Source organism: Chinchilla lanigera, unplaced genomic scaffold (genome assembly GCF_000276665.1).
Source record: "Chinchilla lanigera isolate Chin_1 unplaced genomic scaffold, ChiLan1.0 scaffold00007, whole genome shotgun sequence".
Taxonomy (NCBI): domain Eukaryota; kingdom Metazoa; phylum Chordata; class Mammalia; order Rodentia; family Chinchillidae; genus Chinchilla; species Chinchilla lanigera.
This window is the reverse complement of record NW_004955408.1, coordinates 13,891,511-13,909,308: the sequence shown is the minus strand read 5'-3', so window position 1 is coordinate 13,909,308 and position 17,798 is coordinate 13,891,511. Positions and strand designations below refer to the sequence as shown.

Sequence of the window (17,798 nt, the reverse complement as noted above, 5' to 3'; positions counted from 1 at the left end):
AAAAAAAGAAAGTATATAGAATGCTGTACGTAGGTTATATGCAAATCACATGCTGTTTTGTATAAGGGACTTGAACATTTACAGGTTTGGCATCTGCAGTTGGCAGTAAGGGTGGGGCTAGAACCAATCTGTTGTGGATACAAGGGATGAGCAAACTGTTTTGGGCAGGCTAACTAATATTTCATTGTACAGATACACCCTGTTTTGATATTCTTCATTTAGCTGGGGGGGTGTTTGGATCATCTCCACTTTTTTAGTCATTGTGAATAGTAATACATAAATATTTATGTACAAGTTTCTGTGGGAGCATATGCTTCTAACTTAATCTTGAGTATATTTTAGGAGTGGAATTGCTACATCAGAAGGCAACTTTATGTTTAATGTTTTGAGGCACCTTCACACTGTTTTCCAGAATGGCTACACTATTTTACATTGGTATATTTTGGTACTAGGGGTTGGACCCAGGGCTTTTTCACTGAGTGGCATGTAGCCACTTCAACCTTTTTTTCGTTTTACTTTGAGATTGGTCTTGCTAAGTTGCTAAGCTGCCCAGTCTGGGCTCAAACTTGCCACTGTCCTGTCTGAGGCTCCCACACTGTTGGGATTACACGCATGTACCGCCATGCCTAGCTCCATGAATACGTACTTTTAAGGAAAAAGTAACACTTCATGGAGCAGGCTGAAAGACATGCTGACACAGTACTGTCCAGTAGAATTTTCTACCAAATGCCTGCAAAGTGAGTGCTATCACTGAAGAACTGAATTTTAAATTAAATTAAATTTAAATTTGATTAGCTTCCTGCTGCCAGGAGCTACTGTTTTATTTTTTTATTTTTTTGGTTTTCTTTGGTACCGGGAACCAAACTCACGACCTTGCGCTTGCCAGGCAGGCGCTTTGCCGCTGAGCTAAATCCCCAGCCCCAGGAGCTATTGTTTTAGATGGCACAGTACTTACCCTCTTCTTACACTCACAATACCCAAAAAGGTTTCTATAAAGATGCTTGGAAAGTGATTCACCTTCTTGTGTGTACTTTGCAGCTTCAAACAAGCTCTTGTCACAGACATCATACAGAAAAAATCCAGAAACTGCCAGGCTTCAAATCAAAACCACACCATATTGAAATTCAGGGAACTCCCAAATTTGGAAGGATGTGTTTGGAAAATTGGCATTGCATGTAGTTCCTTTCAGTGCACTGGGTTATAGAATTGTCTTTGTTGTTTTTGTGTCTTATCAAAAGAGCAATATAGTCATTACAGAGATGCGTGAGAATAAAAACTACCATAGAAATTATGGCTAATGCCTTGGGTGCATATGTGTATTCATGTTTATGCATACACACATGTTTGTGTATGCACTCACATGTATGCACGTGTATGTGTATATTCATGTATGTGCATGTACTGTTAAAATCATTCAATGATACTTGCTAAAGCGCGGCAGGAAAGATGTTATTCAGTATCATCAGATAGGGATTTTGTCGTCAGAGAGCTCCATAGGAGATACGGAATTGGCAATTGGATGTTTGTAGCTAAGGTGCAGGGTGGGGTTAGTGGATGGAGAGCATCAAGGGCGAGGAGATGTTTCTGTACACACAGGATGCTTGCTGAAGACAGGCCAGTGTGATTGTGAGTCACTAGGGGGATGGCAGAGGGTGAAGAACATAGTCAGATATTGCAGATGATCAGATATTAAGGCTGGGGGTTCTTGCTAAATGGACTTAAAAGGGTTTCTTTACTAAAACTGGATTGTAAAGGATGGGAAATAGACGTGACTAGGAGAAGGCTCAGGAGCCTAATTAAATTTTGGTCTAGCAAGGAATCTTTGTCAGAACACACAGAATTCATCACATTTCAGCTAGTCCCAAAGCGGAAGTGACATTGGAACCAATCTTGCTCCTTCCTCACAGTGCCTCGTAGTTCCTGTGACTGTGTTTTATTCACTCTCAGAGTCCGGACTGTGTGCCAGGTCTATCTTCAGTGAGATCCTTCTGGGGAGGATGGACACCAGAAAGCTCCTGTCAGCCCTGTATGACCAGGCTTTGATGACGATGGAGTGAGGACACAGAAAGCACAGGAGAGGGAGAGTCGCCTGCCTGGGGTGTTGTAGAAGAATGCAAAGGAGAGGTGATATTTCAACCGAACATTCCAGCTGGGAGAATTCACAGTGCAGAGGAGCGGGGAGGGCGTTACAGCAGAGAGAGCAGCATTTGCAGAGGCTTGGGGGGATGCACGAGCCAGGTGTGTTCAGGGAGGAGCTCTGCTGCTGCATGGCTGGAGAACATCAGTGTGGCTCTCGTGTGCTTTGCCTGCTTATTGTCTTTTAACTTTCCTATTAGCCCAAGAGATATGCAAAATGTCATCCCTGTGATAAGTAGGAAATGGAAGCTGAGGCTGCACAGCTGGTGAGGGGCAGAACTGGGATCCTGGTCTGACTGAGTAGTCTGATTGAGCTCAGTCCTGAGAGAGGAGGGAGGTTAGACTCCAGCTGTTCAGGAACTTTACCGCCATGTGCAGGCATTCAGAAGTCACCTCTGGGTAGTTCAGCAGGGGGAAGCCCCACCACAGCCGTGTTCTAGGAAGGCTATTATGCCACAACACCTTTTGCTGATCTACCCTCACTCAGCGCATCACACACCTACAGACATACGCACGTATGCACGCATGCGTGCACAACCTGTTTCAAAAAGCAAGTCTCTGAGAATCTAACCTTCTTTGTTTCCCTCTCCCTTCCCCAAGGAAAATCTGTGCCGGCAATCTCACATTCTGAAACCAGGTTCTATGTTTATTCTAGATCACTGTGGAAGAACATTTGGGGTGGGGTGGAGGATCCTGCCCCTTGCTGGGGACTCATAACTTCTCACACAGTCTCAGTGTCCTCATCTGTAAAATGAAACTCCAGGCATTTTCATCTTTAAATGCTCTTTCCTTCTTTAAAATTGTTTAGCTCCTCGGAGCAGTGGGACCTACTGGGGGACTTTACTCTGAGTGCACACTGTGATATTGGGAGAACCAACAAACACGTGCACTGGCCACCCCCAAATGCAGAGCCCCTTAGCATTTCCTGCGCAAGGCCTGCTTTCTAAGCACTACCGAAGCCATAACGGTCTTTTGTTTTCAGGCTAGGCCAATGGCTGCAAATAACCGAATTAGGACCTTCCAAGCAGCTTGCCCAGTGAAAGCTAATTTAATTAGGGTCTTATTAGTTGTTATAACTACTATTTAATGAAGCCTTATTGTATTTGACTACACAGATCCAGAGCAATTGTATTGAATGTTGGCAAATGACTCATTACTCTTTGGTCCCCCCCCCCTTTTTTTTTTTTGCATCATTCACACCTATTCTGAGATTCAGATGCCTCTAGTCATCTTTTCTCTTCAAAGCCTGCTGCAACCTTAAAGTCATATTTCCCTTTCTTGTCTCATTACCACATTCTCTGGGAGTCCTCGGCCACTGCACCCAGTGATACACCATTGCAGTGATACTGGGGAAAGTAGAAGGCTCCTTGTGCAGAAAATCTCCCCCCTCTGTTCTTCCACATCCCTGAACAGTTTCATCAAGAATCACTTCATGGCTGCGAAATTTTGAGGACGAAGGGCCCTTGGTTGAAATGCAAATATTATTTTGGAGGCAAACACAGAAAACCATTATTATGAATTAAAAGCTCCGGGAGGATTAGCTTCTCAAATTAACTAATTGATCAATAAAGGAGACTTCCAGAGAATCAATCCTGGATGGAGTAGTTCTGGTAGTTGTTGATATAAAGGGGAGAATGGAAGAAAACTAACAGTTAATTAGTCTCCATTGTACACAAGGGACTGGGAGAGATATGTTCATATTTATTACTCCATTTAATTCTAATAAGTGTGTTATGAATGCATTATTATAACTGATTTACAGAGGAGAACTGTGTGCAGGGAAGTTGCATCATCTCCACAGTCCTACAGCTAGGAAGAAGGAAAGGCTAGGAGCTCATCGTAGTGTCCACAGTGTTGACCTCTGGGGGGCAGTATCCGGACCCTGGAGGTTAATAACCTCAGGAATTAGCTGAAGCCAGCTGACTCTCAGAGTGACTGCAGAGCACTAAATCTTCACAGGCCCAGCAGTGCTAATCTGTTTGTGCTTTGTTGGTCTTCATCACCAGTGGGCAGCGCGGTGCCACAGTGTGATGTCATTGTTAAGAAGATAGGATTTGGTATCAGGGTCACCCAGACTCAGATCCTGGCTGCGGCCTATTTCTGTGAGTGTGGCCCGGGGCCAGTTCTTTAAACTCTCGAAGCTGTGGTGTATGCACATCTGGAAGAGGACGTAGCATCTCCCTTACATTCTTGTTGTGAAAATGAAAGAATATGTGCCAAGCATCCGACCCAGGGAGAGTGCCCATCAGAGCAGTGGCTCCCCCACTCCTGGACTGTGCTGGGCAGGCGTGTGGCTGGAGTGGGGGCTGGAAACGGGCACACCTGGAACGTGGGACCTGGCCTTAGTCCGCTAACGGCCCTTAAACTTGAGGAAGCATCAGTATTACCTGGAGGGCTGTGGAGAATCCAGATTGTGGGGGGCACCCCCAGTTTCTGATTCACTTATTTTGGGGTGATGCCCTAGGTCTGTCGTCTCTAACAAGAGCCTGCCTGGTGTTGATGCTCTGGCATTTGGGGACCTGCTGCTGACCCAGTCACAGTGGTGCTCTCAACATGCACAGGCTGTAGCTCTGACGCCTGAGGCAGCCATAGGCCAGATACTCTGAGTTCGCCTCAGCCGGGGAGAATCGGAAGCAGAGTTCTGGCTTCTTTCCTCTTCTCCATTTTCTACCCTTCCTCTGCGGGTTCTCAAGATCCAGTCCTGAACAGGGGCCAAAAATGCCCTCTTAATTAAGATGCTTTATTTATTTATCGCCATGCCAGCCCCTGGGCTTATTTAGGTTAAAGGAGTATTTATGGTTTAAATGAACCAGTTTTGTGGCTTAAAGTGCTGATACAATTTGTTTTTCACAAAGAGCAAGGCAGAGGTAGGCCCTAAGGAAAAACTTCCAGTTCATCTGTTAGCCAAAATGTTTACATTTTTTAGTAAATTTGTCATTTTGATTTAACAGACCGGCTAGACATCTCAGACACAGAGAAAAGGCAGGGTCTGTTGTCTGTCATTCTTTTTACTAAGAAGGGACAGCTCACTGGATACCACAGTGTCTTACATGTAAAACAAGTGGTAATAATTTATTCTATTATATTTGTCGCACAAAGGTTTATTGAGTTTTTATAAAGCAGCAGCATGCTTCACGTGAGGGTTTCTCTATTTTAAGAATAGCAACATCTTGTGTGGGGTAATTCTTTTCTGTAGTAGGCTGTCCCGGACACAATACGGTGTTTAGCAGCAGCCCTGGCCTCTCCCACTAGATGCCAGTACCACCCCTCAATGGAAAAAGAAGAAAGAAAAGAGAAAAAAGAAAAAGAAGTCTTCCCACACTGATATAACTCACTGTCCCCTGGTGGGTCTGATGCACAAAATCCTCCTGTGTTAAGAACCACTGGTTTCTAGGAATAATCTAATTCCACCTTGCAACCTGGTAAAGTTGGTGTTACTTGTCTCATTTTAAAAAGGAAGGAAAAAAGGAAGGAGAGGAGAAGCCGAGCCATCCGTGGGAAGCCACACAGCTAGTCCAGGAGCAGGAGCAGAGTCTAAATGTAGGATTAACAATCCAGAGCCACAGTCTCCACGGCTGTGCTCCTTGCTCCTGAGAGCTCCTGTGTGAGCATGCGCAGAGAAGAGTCCACTCAATCTCGGGTGCCGTGGCATCACCTCTGGGAAAGCGGGGAAGAGGACCGAGGGGTGGAGGCCCACTTAGATACATTGGTATCACTTTAGATCTGCTGTAAATTTGGCAACGTGTATTTGTTAAATCTCGGTGGAGAATTAATGGGTGTCTCTTAAATTATTTTAAAATTTTGGAGTTTCTAAAACACCTCATAATTATTAAAACACATTTTAAACGAGACACGCACGAGTACAGGTATTAAAGTCTTCCAATACATTCCAACCATGGGGCCATTACACCCTGTTTAATAAAACTTGTTTATTTATTTATTTATTTATTTTTGCATTTCTTAATAGAGGAATCCCCCATGATTTAATGAAAAGGAACCTGTACCATTTTGGTCTGCCCAACCCACCACCCATTCATAGAATTTTTCATCATCACAGTAATATTTATAGGTATTCATTAAATATCTCCTCCAAAGCGGGTGCTATCTAAAAGGCTTCATGTACACTAATAGCTGGTGCTTATGAAATATTTACTAGTATTTGGATCCCAGTGGGCCCTCTTCACTTACTTCTTGTTTATCCCTCACCACAGTTCTGTAAGGTGGGTGACTGCAGTTGCGTTTTACAGATGCATTAACCGAGGCTTGGAGAATTGAGTGGCAGTCTCTCGCTGTGGTTCCTGCTCCTCCTGGCGGTCCCTGCAGCTACTCAGTAGGAGTCTTGACGAGCTGACAAGGATGTTCCGAGGAGACAAGGCACTAACTCTTTTCATCAAACCGGGGTAGCACTCACAGAGGCGGGCAGCAGGCAGGGCTTCCCTGGTCAAATTCTGAGAGTCACAGGCTGAGGCCAGGCTCTGGCTTAGGGGCCTCCCCTGGGTCCTCAGACCTTGTGGCAATGGGTCAAGGTTCACCTCATCTCTGCTTTGTCCTTGCTGCTGGTTCCAACATCTCTAGATGTAGTACAGTCTGAAAATAACCTGGCCTCTCCTTCCAGATTAGCAGTTCAAGGTCAGCAGTAAGTTACGTCCCTGACCAGCCAGGACCCATGAACATCTTCTCAGAGAGCCTCTTCCCTAGCAGAATCTGCTCAATGGGTCGGTTCTTTTCTTCCGAGTGGTGCGCAAGTGAATTTTCTATTTGTGAGACTGGCACCTTTTCCAGGGCCAATTCGAATTTTGCAACTACAATTAGGTGCGTGTGCTCTTGTCTAAATAGAGACTGCCCACCACATTCCCTGGATTGCAGGTCGAGTGGGGCCGGTTTGAAGAGATCCTTCCTTATTAACTCACCCTGAGGGCTGCAAATGCAATTGTTCTGAGGTGTGCCAACAGGTGTTTTCTTTTACTTTTTTAAAAATGGTTTTAGCTAAAACATCACCCCTGAGCTGCGAACTACTGATGTAGACCATGGTGGGCCTGCCTGCTGTCCAAGAGCTCCAGTACATTTACACACGGTGGGTGACTGCTTTTTGTTCTTGGAACTTGGGTCAAACACACACGTTCCAGACCCCTGCCACCCTAGGCTCCCTGACAGATGGGGTGTTGTGTCCTAAGAGGGCAGCTAGCTAGTCCTCAGCTCTGGGAAGCTGACACCAAGTCAGCTGGAAGGGTTCAAAGCTTTCAATCCATCTTATCTCCTTGGAAGGGAAGCTTGTCAGGCAAAGCCCTGAAGCTTCTGAAGTCCCAGGCATTTAGGAGCTATCAGCACAACTCCCCCACCCCTCCAGGCTGAAACCGCTTAATAGGAGAGTAAATTGTTACACTCTTTCCACAGGATAATTGGGCAGTGCATGTCTGAGGTCTTTCTCCTGAGCCTGCCTGTAGATCTGATTATACAAAGTATACTTTATCCTAAGGAAATCCTAAACAGCAGGCAAGTGTATAAGATAGTAAGGAAAACAATCTCAATCAGAATATTTATCCTAGCTAAACATGGAAACCAAATGTAGATCAAGAGAGGGAGGATTACCTTAAACACAGGAAATGATGCTTAACCTCATTCACAAAACTTCACCTATCAAGATTAAAAACAATCAAAAGTGTAGTAACACTTGGGGAATAGGTTGGCACCCTCAAATGTTAGTTATGGAAATATAATCGATTCTATCTTTATGGAGAATGGTTTGGAAATATTTATAAAAATTAAAACAGTTACTCCATATGGTCCACTTCCAGGACTGTATCTTATAGATATATTTACTCATGTGGAAAATGGTGAAGCATCTATAAGAATATTATTTTTTAGTAACAGAAAAATTTAAAACAATCTAAATGTTTGTCCATAAGGAACTATTGGGAAAAAATAGAATACTATGCAGCTACAAAAATGAATCAAACTACTCTACTTGTAGTGAGGTGAAAAGGTCTTTGAGACACACTGTGTAGTGAAAAAAAGCATAGAATGTTATTTCCATTGAAAAGAATACATAGATACATTCACAGACGTGTAGACTATCTCTGAAAGGATATACAAGAAACTGGTAACCGTAGTTACCTCCAATGAGGGGAATTAGATGGCTTGGGCCAGGGATATAAAAAGGTCATACTTTTAACTCTACACTTGTACCGAGTGAATGGGGTACCTTATACAGGTCTTATTTATGTAAGTGGGTTGCTTATGTAACTGGATTAGTTAAGTGTATTATAGGATCATCTACTATGAAATCCTGTACAGCATTAAAAAATGGGGAAAAAGACTCTAATGTATAGATACGGCAAGACATCCATGCTGGATAATTAATGAAAAAAAGTCCTTGGTGATTCAATGTGTGTATCTCTGTCTTCTGGAAACTTACATTGGAAAATGTCAAAGATGGTAATATAGATGGTGCTATGGTGTGAATATTCGAGTTTCTTCCTAATCCCTTAAATTTGTATGTTAAAAGTTAATCCCCAGGGCAGTGGTGTTGAGATGGGATGTCTGAGGGGTGATTAGGTCATAAAGGCAGAGTCTATACAAGCAGGGTCAGGTCTGAGGGAGCGGAGGACACATATGAGGCAACATCTATGAGAAATGGGTCCTTAACAGACACAATATGGCACCGTCTTGATCTTGAATTACTGCTGAAAGAAGATTCCCAGCCTCCAGAACTGTAAGCAATACATTTGATGTTTTTACAAATCCCCCAGTTTGAGATACTTTGTTGTGGTAGCCAACATGGACTAAGACAGGTGGTACACTTCTGGGTGACTTTCCCTCTTTCTACCTTGCTTAATTTTATGTTAAAATTTAATATACTTTAAAATTTGTATGTTAACATTTATACAAAAGTATATATTTAATATACTTTTTACTACTGCAAGAAAATTCTTATTTTGAGAAAAAAAAAAAAAAAAAAGCCACAAACAACCTGACAGTGTGTTTCTGAACTGGAAGAGTGAGCAGGGGTAGAGCCAGCAGATGGAAGAGTCAAAGTTGATCTGGAGTATTCTAGACATAATTAAGATCCTGGTAAGATTAGATAAAAAAAGAAGACAACAATCTCTTCTTTTTTTGCCCATTGACAGCTTTCCTTCTAAAATCTTAACAGTGTAATACTTCCCACTAGAACCCTATTGAAACCCAGTCTATATCTGATTACACTTTTAAATATGATGCTCTTAATCACAGAGTATTTTCTCCTCACAACATGTAAAATAATACAGAAGACATAAGCTAATAATTCACTCCCACTCACTCTACCCTAGCGTTCAAAATGAGTAAGTTAGTAAGCTTTTAAAAATGGAATTATGCATTCCTCAATTACTTGCCTTTCCAGGAAATAATGTTTTAGATCTCATGAACATCCCCCCTAAATGATAGGTTAATAGATACACATCTAACTTATTATTTTATTTTTACTTTTTTGAGACAGAGTCTTGCTATGTAGTTCAGGCTGATCGTGAATTCACTATGTACCTCAGGCTGGCCTTGAACTCATGGTGATCCTCCTGTCTTAGCCTCCCAAATGCTGGGGTTACAAGCATGGGTGACCATGCCTGGCTAACCTTTTTTTTTGTGCATGTGTTTTTGAGGCAGGGTCTTGCCATGCAGTTCAGGCTGGCCTTGAGCTCACTTTGTAGCCCAGGCTGGTCTCAAACTCTCAACAATCCTCCTGCCTCAGCCTCCTGAGTGCTGGGATTACAGGTATGCGCCACCACACTTGGCTATCCTATTTGTTTTTAATACCACTTTACATTTTATTATATTTTTTTTGTCTTTTTTGAGACAGGGTCTCACTGTGCAGTTCGGGCTGGTCTTGAGCTCGCTTTGTAGCTCAGGCTGGCCTTGAACTCACAACAGTCCTCCTGCCTCAGCCTCCCATCTCCTGGAATTACAAGCATGTGCTACCACGCCTAGCTTACATTTTATTATATTTAAAATTCTTTATTTAATTGATCATGTTCAAGTTAAAAGCTAAGATACCAAATATTCCTTGCCTCAGCAATTCCATTTCTAGAAATTAATTGCAAAATTGTAGTAGCAAAAGATAAAAAGTAATTTAAACATCACTCAATTGGGAAATTGGTTAAGTAAACTAGCACAAACCATACTAATCCATGGATTAGTATGCAGTCATGACAAAAGAGAACAGTAACTTTAACACAGATTCTAATGCAGTATTCTGACACAGAACTAGAGCTAAAATATGCTGTTTAATAAAAAATGTAACTCTCACTGAAGAGTTTATAAAGTAACACCACTAGAAAGAAGAAAGAGTAGAAACACATACATGTGTACACACTCTATACTTACATATGCACATATGGGTATGAATGTCATAAATAGAATATTTCTAGAGGCATACACAAATATTCTGGTGACTTTTTAGTGCTGTGGAAAAAAGTGTTGAGTAGGTGGGAACCTGGTGTCGGACAGAGCAGAAAGACTTTTCTCAGTGTTTTCTTTTTTCTTCTTTCTGATTTAATAAAAGTCTATGCATCATTTTAAAATACACAAGCTAGCTGATTAAAACAACTGCTGCAAGTACGCATTCAAAATAGTTACAAAGCATGCTGGGATAGTCCAACTTCCTCCTGGTCCTAAGAAATCTATCTGTATCATCTCTATCCCACAAGAATAGAGTCTAGAAAACCTCACATTCTGAAGTACATCTTTGTGATATCCTAAGGCAAAGTTCTTATTCTGGGGCTAGGAGGTCCATGAACTTGAACTTGGATGGGAAAAATACTTAAACAAGCTAAACAAGAAACAAACAAAATTAACTTTTGGCTGAAAAGTTGAAATGGTGAAATTTGCATTTCCTTCAACAAGAATGCAGGCAACACGCCACAATAAAATCAGCAGGATTTGTCAGCAATAGAAGTCAGATTTATGATATCATTTTGCATTTGTTGCAGATATCTTGAAATATTTCCACTTGTCACTACTTCAAAATTATGGTAGTTATTTGTACGACTTGCTGCTAGGTCTTGTTTATCTGATACACTAAGGAGGACTTTTTAAAAACTCTACAATAAATTTGTTTTTCAATATGATAATAAATGTATTTCAGTATAAGTGGTTTGTTTTGAAATCCTACGTCTTTTATTTTGGATGCTTGTTGTGAGAAGGGGCTTTATCAGATTACCAGAGTGGTCAGTGGAACAAAACCCCAAGAGCACTTCTGTTAAGGTTGATTCCAAAAGGCTTGGGACAGTGACTCACAAATGTGCCTGTGGGGGATGGCAGTCCCTAGAAACAGGGGGAGGCCTCACCACCCTCTCTAGGTGCCTGGGGACAACTCATAGGCTGAATGTATGAATTGGAGATTTAATTTTTTTGTTGTTGTTCTAGTTGATGGATCTTCCTCCTCCCTGACCAGCTGCCTGTCTGGATCTCTGCCCAGTGCTGGTGGTGTGAGCCCCGGGGCTGGTGCCTGCGAATGACAGTGAGCCTGGCTTGCCCTTGGTCCCAGTTTAACCTCCTTTTGAGGCCCTTCCAAAGTGCTAAGCTTAGCTTGAAGCTGTGCGTGTTAGCCTGGCAGCAAACTCTGTCTTAAAGAATTTCAAAACGTGTGTCAAGCCAAGCCCCAAATTCAACCCAGCAGGAAAGAGAGAAAGTTTGAGAGGAGCAGGATACCCTGGGCAGATACCCCAGGAAAATCTAAATGGGGCTCCGTGAGGAATGGTGCTCTTGCCTGTGCTGGAACATTCTGTTTCTGAGCGTTTCAGCCTACACTGCTCATTGGTCAGCTTTTATAGCACAGTGCGTGTGCTCACACCAGAAAGGGGCACTTGAGTGTTCAAAGGGGCTTCAGATGTGCTGCTGAGGGGTGTGTCCGAGAGTGTTGACAGACTCCTCAAACACAAGGCTTCCAGTGAGGGCAGAGTCTCCTGCACCCTGGGCTGACGCACTGTGCTATAAAAGCTGACCAGGAGGGGTGATGATGTTTAGGATGAGGGTGTCCCTTCCCCCACGCTTACTCTGGCCTTACAAGACCCCCGATCACACCTCCCTTGCTTTCTCCACCAAACTGCATCTCAGCCTGCCCTTTTCTCTGCCTGGACTCCCTTCCTCTAGATGACACTGTTGATCCTGTGCTGTAATTGATCCACCCCTTGCATTTATTCACTCCTTCAGTCAGCATTCAGGGCCAGCCAGCTGGCCATTCAAATCCCAGCTCAGCCACTTGTTTGAGTAACTAGAGCAAGGGAACTAACCAATATTTATTTAAAAACTTCAAAGCCAACATTTGCGATCACTCCTGCTTCCCACGAAACACACACTGAAAGTGGCATCCTTTACTCTTCACCCTCTCGTAATCAATCTTGCTCTGGACTGTTGAACCTGTTGGTGCTGATTTCTGTCTCCTACTATCTCAGGGTCTGACATGAGACTGGGGTACTACCTGAGGTCCCCAAAGTAAATATACCTGCCCTGGATTTAAAATAGGGAGACCCTTCTGTTGTTCAAACTGAGACACTTTTGAGAGGAGGAGGTGGTTGTAATAATAACCGTGCTTTTATAGCAGACATCAATGGGGATGTGTGGTCAGTCACGCCATGAGATAGCAGTGCTGCATTAACCAGCAGATCCGCTGTGTCAGAGCATTAGCAGAGCTGGGCCACATTTTTTTGGGGGGAGGAAATAAATTTGATTTTAAAGAAATCAAGGTCTAGGGGCAGAGCTCATGTGTGAGGCCCTGAGTTCAGTCCCTACGGCCAAAAACAAAGGAAAAGGAAGAAATCAAGGAAGGAAAGAAGGAAAAAAGAGAGAAAAAAATAGAGAAATCAAAGTTAATTTCATGGAAAAAATCAGGATGTTGCTGATCTTTTTCATTTATGTTAGGGCTCTGTGTGTGTGTGTGTGTGTGTGTTCCCGTTTAGAATTATATTATTCTTTTCTCCATATCTTGAGCCTGGAAGGGTCTTAATCTAATCGTGCTGTAAAGTTAACAGAATCATTTCTTTTCTCCCTATTCTGCTGCTCTGAATGTATTCCTCTCAGAGGTGGGAGGGACTCAACAGGGTTGGGGACTGGCAAAGTGGGGGGAAACAGGGGCCACCTGGCAAAGGTAAGATCTTTCCCAGAGGCATGTGGGGAAGCAGCCTTTAACTAAGGATGACGACCTTCAGGACAGAGCTCAGTGATGGAGCACTTGCCTAGCACGTGGGAGACCCTGAGTTTAAACCCTAGTACAGGAAAAGAAAGAAGGAAGACATCACCCAGTTTTCAAGCTGACCTTGTACCTGAGGTCTTCTCCTATCTAATCTTTCTTCACTGGCCCCATGCCTGGGCCCAGATTGGCATTTAATCTTTATCTTTATCTTTTTTATTTTTTTAGGAGAGAGCCCATGAGGCTGATCTGTAATAGGAGAGAGCCTATGGGACTGGCACCACATATAGCAGTCTCATTTTAATGTGTTTGTGGTAGTTTTAAGGAATGAGACAAATCACTTAATCCTTTAAGCCCATTTCCTTCTGTACAGTGTGGGCAAAATTCTATTTTTCAGATGGGCTCTTGGCCGCTCAGAAGCTGTAAACCAGGAGGACCTTGCACAATACCTGCAGAGACTCATTGGAAGCCATTCTTCCCCTGACAGTACAGGCTGTGGTGGAGCTCCGGAGAAGTCTGCAGCAGGACTCCTGCTGACTGTGCTGACAGTTGGGGAGAGGACACTAACTGGTTGTGGGGTCCCAAAGCAATGGGAAGCTGGAGAGAAAAAGCTACAAAGAATGGCTTTCACCCCAGATAGCTCACTTGAGATGTTAGTAAGAATTGCCTCCTCAGCATTCTATAGCGATGATGAGGAGGAGGCCAAGGAGAGAAAACAAAGAGACCAAGAAAAAGCAGCTGCTTTTGCTGCACCACTAAGAGAAACAGATCCCAGGTCTGATTCCCGGGGCTCCAAGAAGAACTCGACAACTGCATTCATCTGCTACCACTGTTAAAAGCCAGGCCACCTCAAGAGGAACTGCCCTAAGAGGCCCCATGGGCCATGCCCTGGATGCAAAGGAGACCACTGGAGATCGGTTTGCCCTCTGAGGTGGAGGCCCCAGAGCTCAGACCCATGCTACCAGTTAGTCCAACAGGAATGAGAGGGCTTGGGGCATGGTCTGCCTTCTCCCTCTGGCCAGACCGTCATCTCCATCGAGGAGCCCTGGGTAATCATGACTATGGAGGAACAAGAAAACAGCCTGTTGCTAGACACAGGTGCAAGTCTCTCGGTCCTTCTTTTCAATCCTGGCCTTCCTTCCAGCCATCATACCTCAGTGAAAGGAATCACTGGTGAGGAGGTAATATGTTATTTTTGACAACCCTTAGGCTGTAACTACTTGTTAGATCCTTCTTGCATATCTCTGTCTTCCTGAGAAACCACTCTGAAGATACCACCACGTATTACAGCAGCCATTGATATTTTCCTACTAATCTATCCATAACTGTGTAAAGTTTGTAATGTTCCTATCCTATTTCATAAATGGATATCTGTTTATTATTATGTGTTTCCTACAACAACCATTGAGAAGAGTTAATGATTTTTCAGTAGGTCACTCATGTATAGCTCTATTTATTTTCTTTAGAAGCCACTTTGAAGATACCAAAGTATAGTACAACAACTCTTGATAATCTCCTACCTCTTTTGTCTGTAACTCACTATTATTTGTCTATTTGTTTTCCTGAGAAACTATTTTGTAGACAATAATATGTAAAATGATAACCATTGATAATTTCCTACCATTTTGTCTGTAATTTGCTAAGTCCCCCCTATTATTATGTTATCCTTCTTTTATTCTTTAAAATAAAAAAAAATACAGATGGGCTCTTGGGAGGTTCAAATGGTAGATTAAAAACAGGGTGTGGTGGTGCACACCTGTAATCCCAGCACTTGGGAGGCTGAGGCAGGAGGATCACCATGAGTTTGAAGCCAGCCTGGGCTACACAGTGAGTCTAAGGCCAACCTGAACTGCATAGCAAGACCCTGTCTTAGAAAAACCAAACCAAACCGAAACAACAACAACAAAAAATAGATGAAGTCTGACACACACCGAGAGTTGTTGCTGTCATTGCTGCTCATACTGAAAGTCTACTAGTTACACAGGTACACATTTCTGCTCCCAGAGGACAAGAGGAGGACTCAAACCTGGCCCCTGCCCTACTCCCGGGGTTTGCTCTGCTACGTTTGTGCCTTTTAGTTCTTGTCCCCATGGACACACGTGACAAGCACTGTCAAGCAGGTGAGAGATGTAAAGGGTGGGTGTGCTGCCAGGGCAGGGGCGTGGAAACCGGGAAGACTGCCCGAGCCAGGTGTCACAGAACTGGGTGTTTACAGGTGGGCAGGAACTGAGTCATCTGCAGGAATGAGAAGACCATGGCTGGGGGTAGGGAGGAAACGATATGAGCAAATGCACAGGGGAGGGTAAGTGAAAGGGTTTACTGGGAAGGAGCAAATAATTCTATTTCAGAGTGTGCCCTAATTCTTCTGCTGGACTCACAGTGCAGCGGGGTCATTCACTTAGCTGTCAGATGGCTCCTGTGAGCACATGTTACGCAGTCGTGAAGGACTTGATCACTGCTTACAAGAAAGTGGTAGTTGGTAGATGACAGCAGTGAGGTTGTAGAAAGAGCCATCCCTGAAGTGTTTGCATGTGGATGAAGGGTGCCTAATTGTTCTTTTTTGTTTTGTTTTGTTTTGTTTTGTTTTGTTTTTTTTGAGACAGGGTCTTGCTATGTAGTCCAGACTGGTCTTCAACTCACTATGTAGCCCAGGCTACCCTCAAATTCAAAGGTATCCTTCTGCCTCAGCCTACTGAGTGCTGAGATTACTGTTGTGTGCCACCACACCTGGCAGGATACGAAGCCCTAGAGCTTCGTAGATTCTCCAAGGTCCAGGAAGGGGAACTAGGGTGTCCAGGTGCCCAAGGCCATTACAGTTTTTATCTTTTCTTTGTTTTTGTTTTTTTTTTTTTTCTGGTACTGGGAATCGAACACACGACCTTGCACTTGCCAGGCAGGCGCTGTGCCGCTGAGCTAAACCCCAGCCCCCGGCCATTACAGTTTTTAATAGTAAGCTATATTAATTGCAATCAGTGAGGACTGCTATCTATTCACTATTTCATGGTGAATTCCCTTCGCTGCTTCTTTCCTTCTCATATAGAGGTGGTACAGGACATTTTGAGGAAGTAGCTGAGTGGACTTAGGCTGCATTTCATGTTGGATCTGTTGAATACACATGTGGTTTGAGTCTTTCCTCTCGATAGCTGGGTCATCACTAACCAGAGTTATGCAAACTGAAAGGATGGCTTCTAGAACCACTGCCGCCCAAGATACAGACTCCAGCCTTGAAGCATCGTGGGGCAGGGCAGGCTCTTCTGGAGCAGGACAGCCCCAGGTGCTGGCACTCCATGCAGAGGCGTGCTGGAGGGGAAGCCAGTCTGAAATGCATGCAGTCAGAAACTAAACTGGGGAAAAAAACCTCTACCTTTCATGCGTTTCCCCAAATTTTATTTAAAAACCTTTAAAATATGTGTGACATTTTAATAGGAAGTCACGCATCTCCCCAAATTTGATGAAAAAAATACCTAAAGGTGTGTGTAACAATACCAAGAATAAGTTGTGAAGTGAAAAAAAAATTCTTCCAAAATATCAACAGTAAAAGAGAAAGTTTGACTTATCTTGCTAAGGGAAGACCCGATTATTTTTATATTCTTTATTTATATTGACATATTTATATCTATACATTTCTGTTGCTTTTGCGTTCTTTATGTTCTCACCAGCATTCACCGCGTCTCTGTTGCTAAACGAAGGGCACCCACCTGCCCTTCCTGTCCCCCTTCTCAGGATAGATTCTGGGTTCCCCAGTTCCTTCTAACACACCCTCAGATTGGGGCTCAGAGCCCCACTTCCGGGAGACCTCCAGCAAGGAACCTATCCCATCGCCTGGGTCGCATCTGTCTCCCGTCACTGATCCGCTGGCTGCCCTGAGCCAAATCACTCTGTCGCCCTGAGCTTCTGCCTCTTCATCTGTAGAACAGGGACAACAACAGTGCCCACTTCTCAAGCCTGCAGAGAGAGCCGAGAAGTGCAGAGGGACCCTCTGCAACGGGGTAAGCTGGCCCATGCGAGCCCTGCTAACTGGGTGCCGTATCGTTACGATCAGATGTGGTCAGCGAGCACGGTGACCGTGTAAAGCCCTGCAACCATGGGAGAAAGCAATTTCCAAGAGCAGCCCAGTGGCCATCAATTATTCCCATGAGCCCAGAACATAATCAGGCTAAGTACCCCCGCACGACGACAGTTACAGGCCCATCCAGGATGGCACTGCGGGACACACGCCCCTGCCAGCGTCTCTGTGGCCTGGTTGGGCCCAGCAGGATCGGGTGCCTCCATGACTTCTTCTGGTCCTGTACCTGTTCTCCCCACACCACTCCTCCCCTCTTGGCCCTTCTGTCCCAGCCTACTGAGTCCCACTGCAAGGCTGAGGGGACTCATTCTGTCCTCTCTCCTTTGTTTCTTCTTTCCTTTCCTTCTCTTCCTCCCTCTTTCCTTCTTTCTCCCCTAAATATTGTGTCTCGCCACCATGGTGTCTTTTCTGATTCCAAGACTTTAAGAGATCTCTGGG

The 17,798-nt window shown here is 43.9% G+C and overlaps 1 protein-coding gene and 1 long non-coding RNA gene across 3 annotated transcripts in view; one reads left to right on the top strand and one right to left on the bottom strand.

Moving 5' to 3' along the window:
* Positions 1–17,798, bottom strand: part of Adra1b (adrenoceptor alpha 1B) — a gene marked incomplete in the record, with an annotated part of 54,225 nt that overhangs the window by 28,490 nt on the left and 7,937 nt on the right.
* LOC106147044 overlaps positions 8,675–17,798 on the top strand; it is a 102,511-nt gene continuing 93,387 nt past the window's right edge. For both annotated transcript variants that reach the window (XR_001231738.1, XR_001231737.1), the window contains exon 1: positions 8,675–8,848. This is a non-coding gene — a long non-coding RNA (uncharacterized LOC106147044). The remainder of the gene's footprint in view (positions 8,849–17,798) is intronic.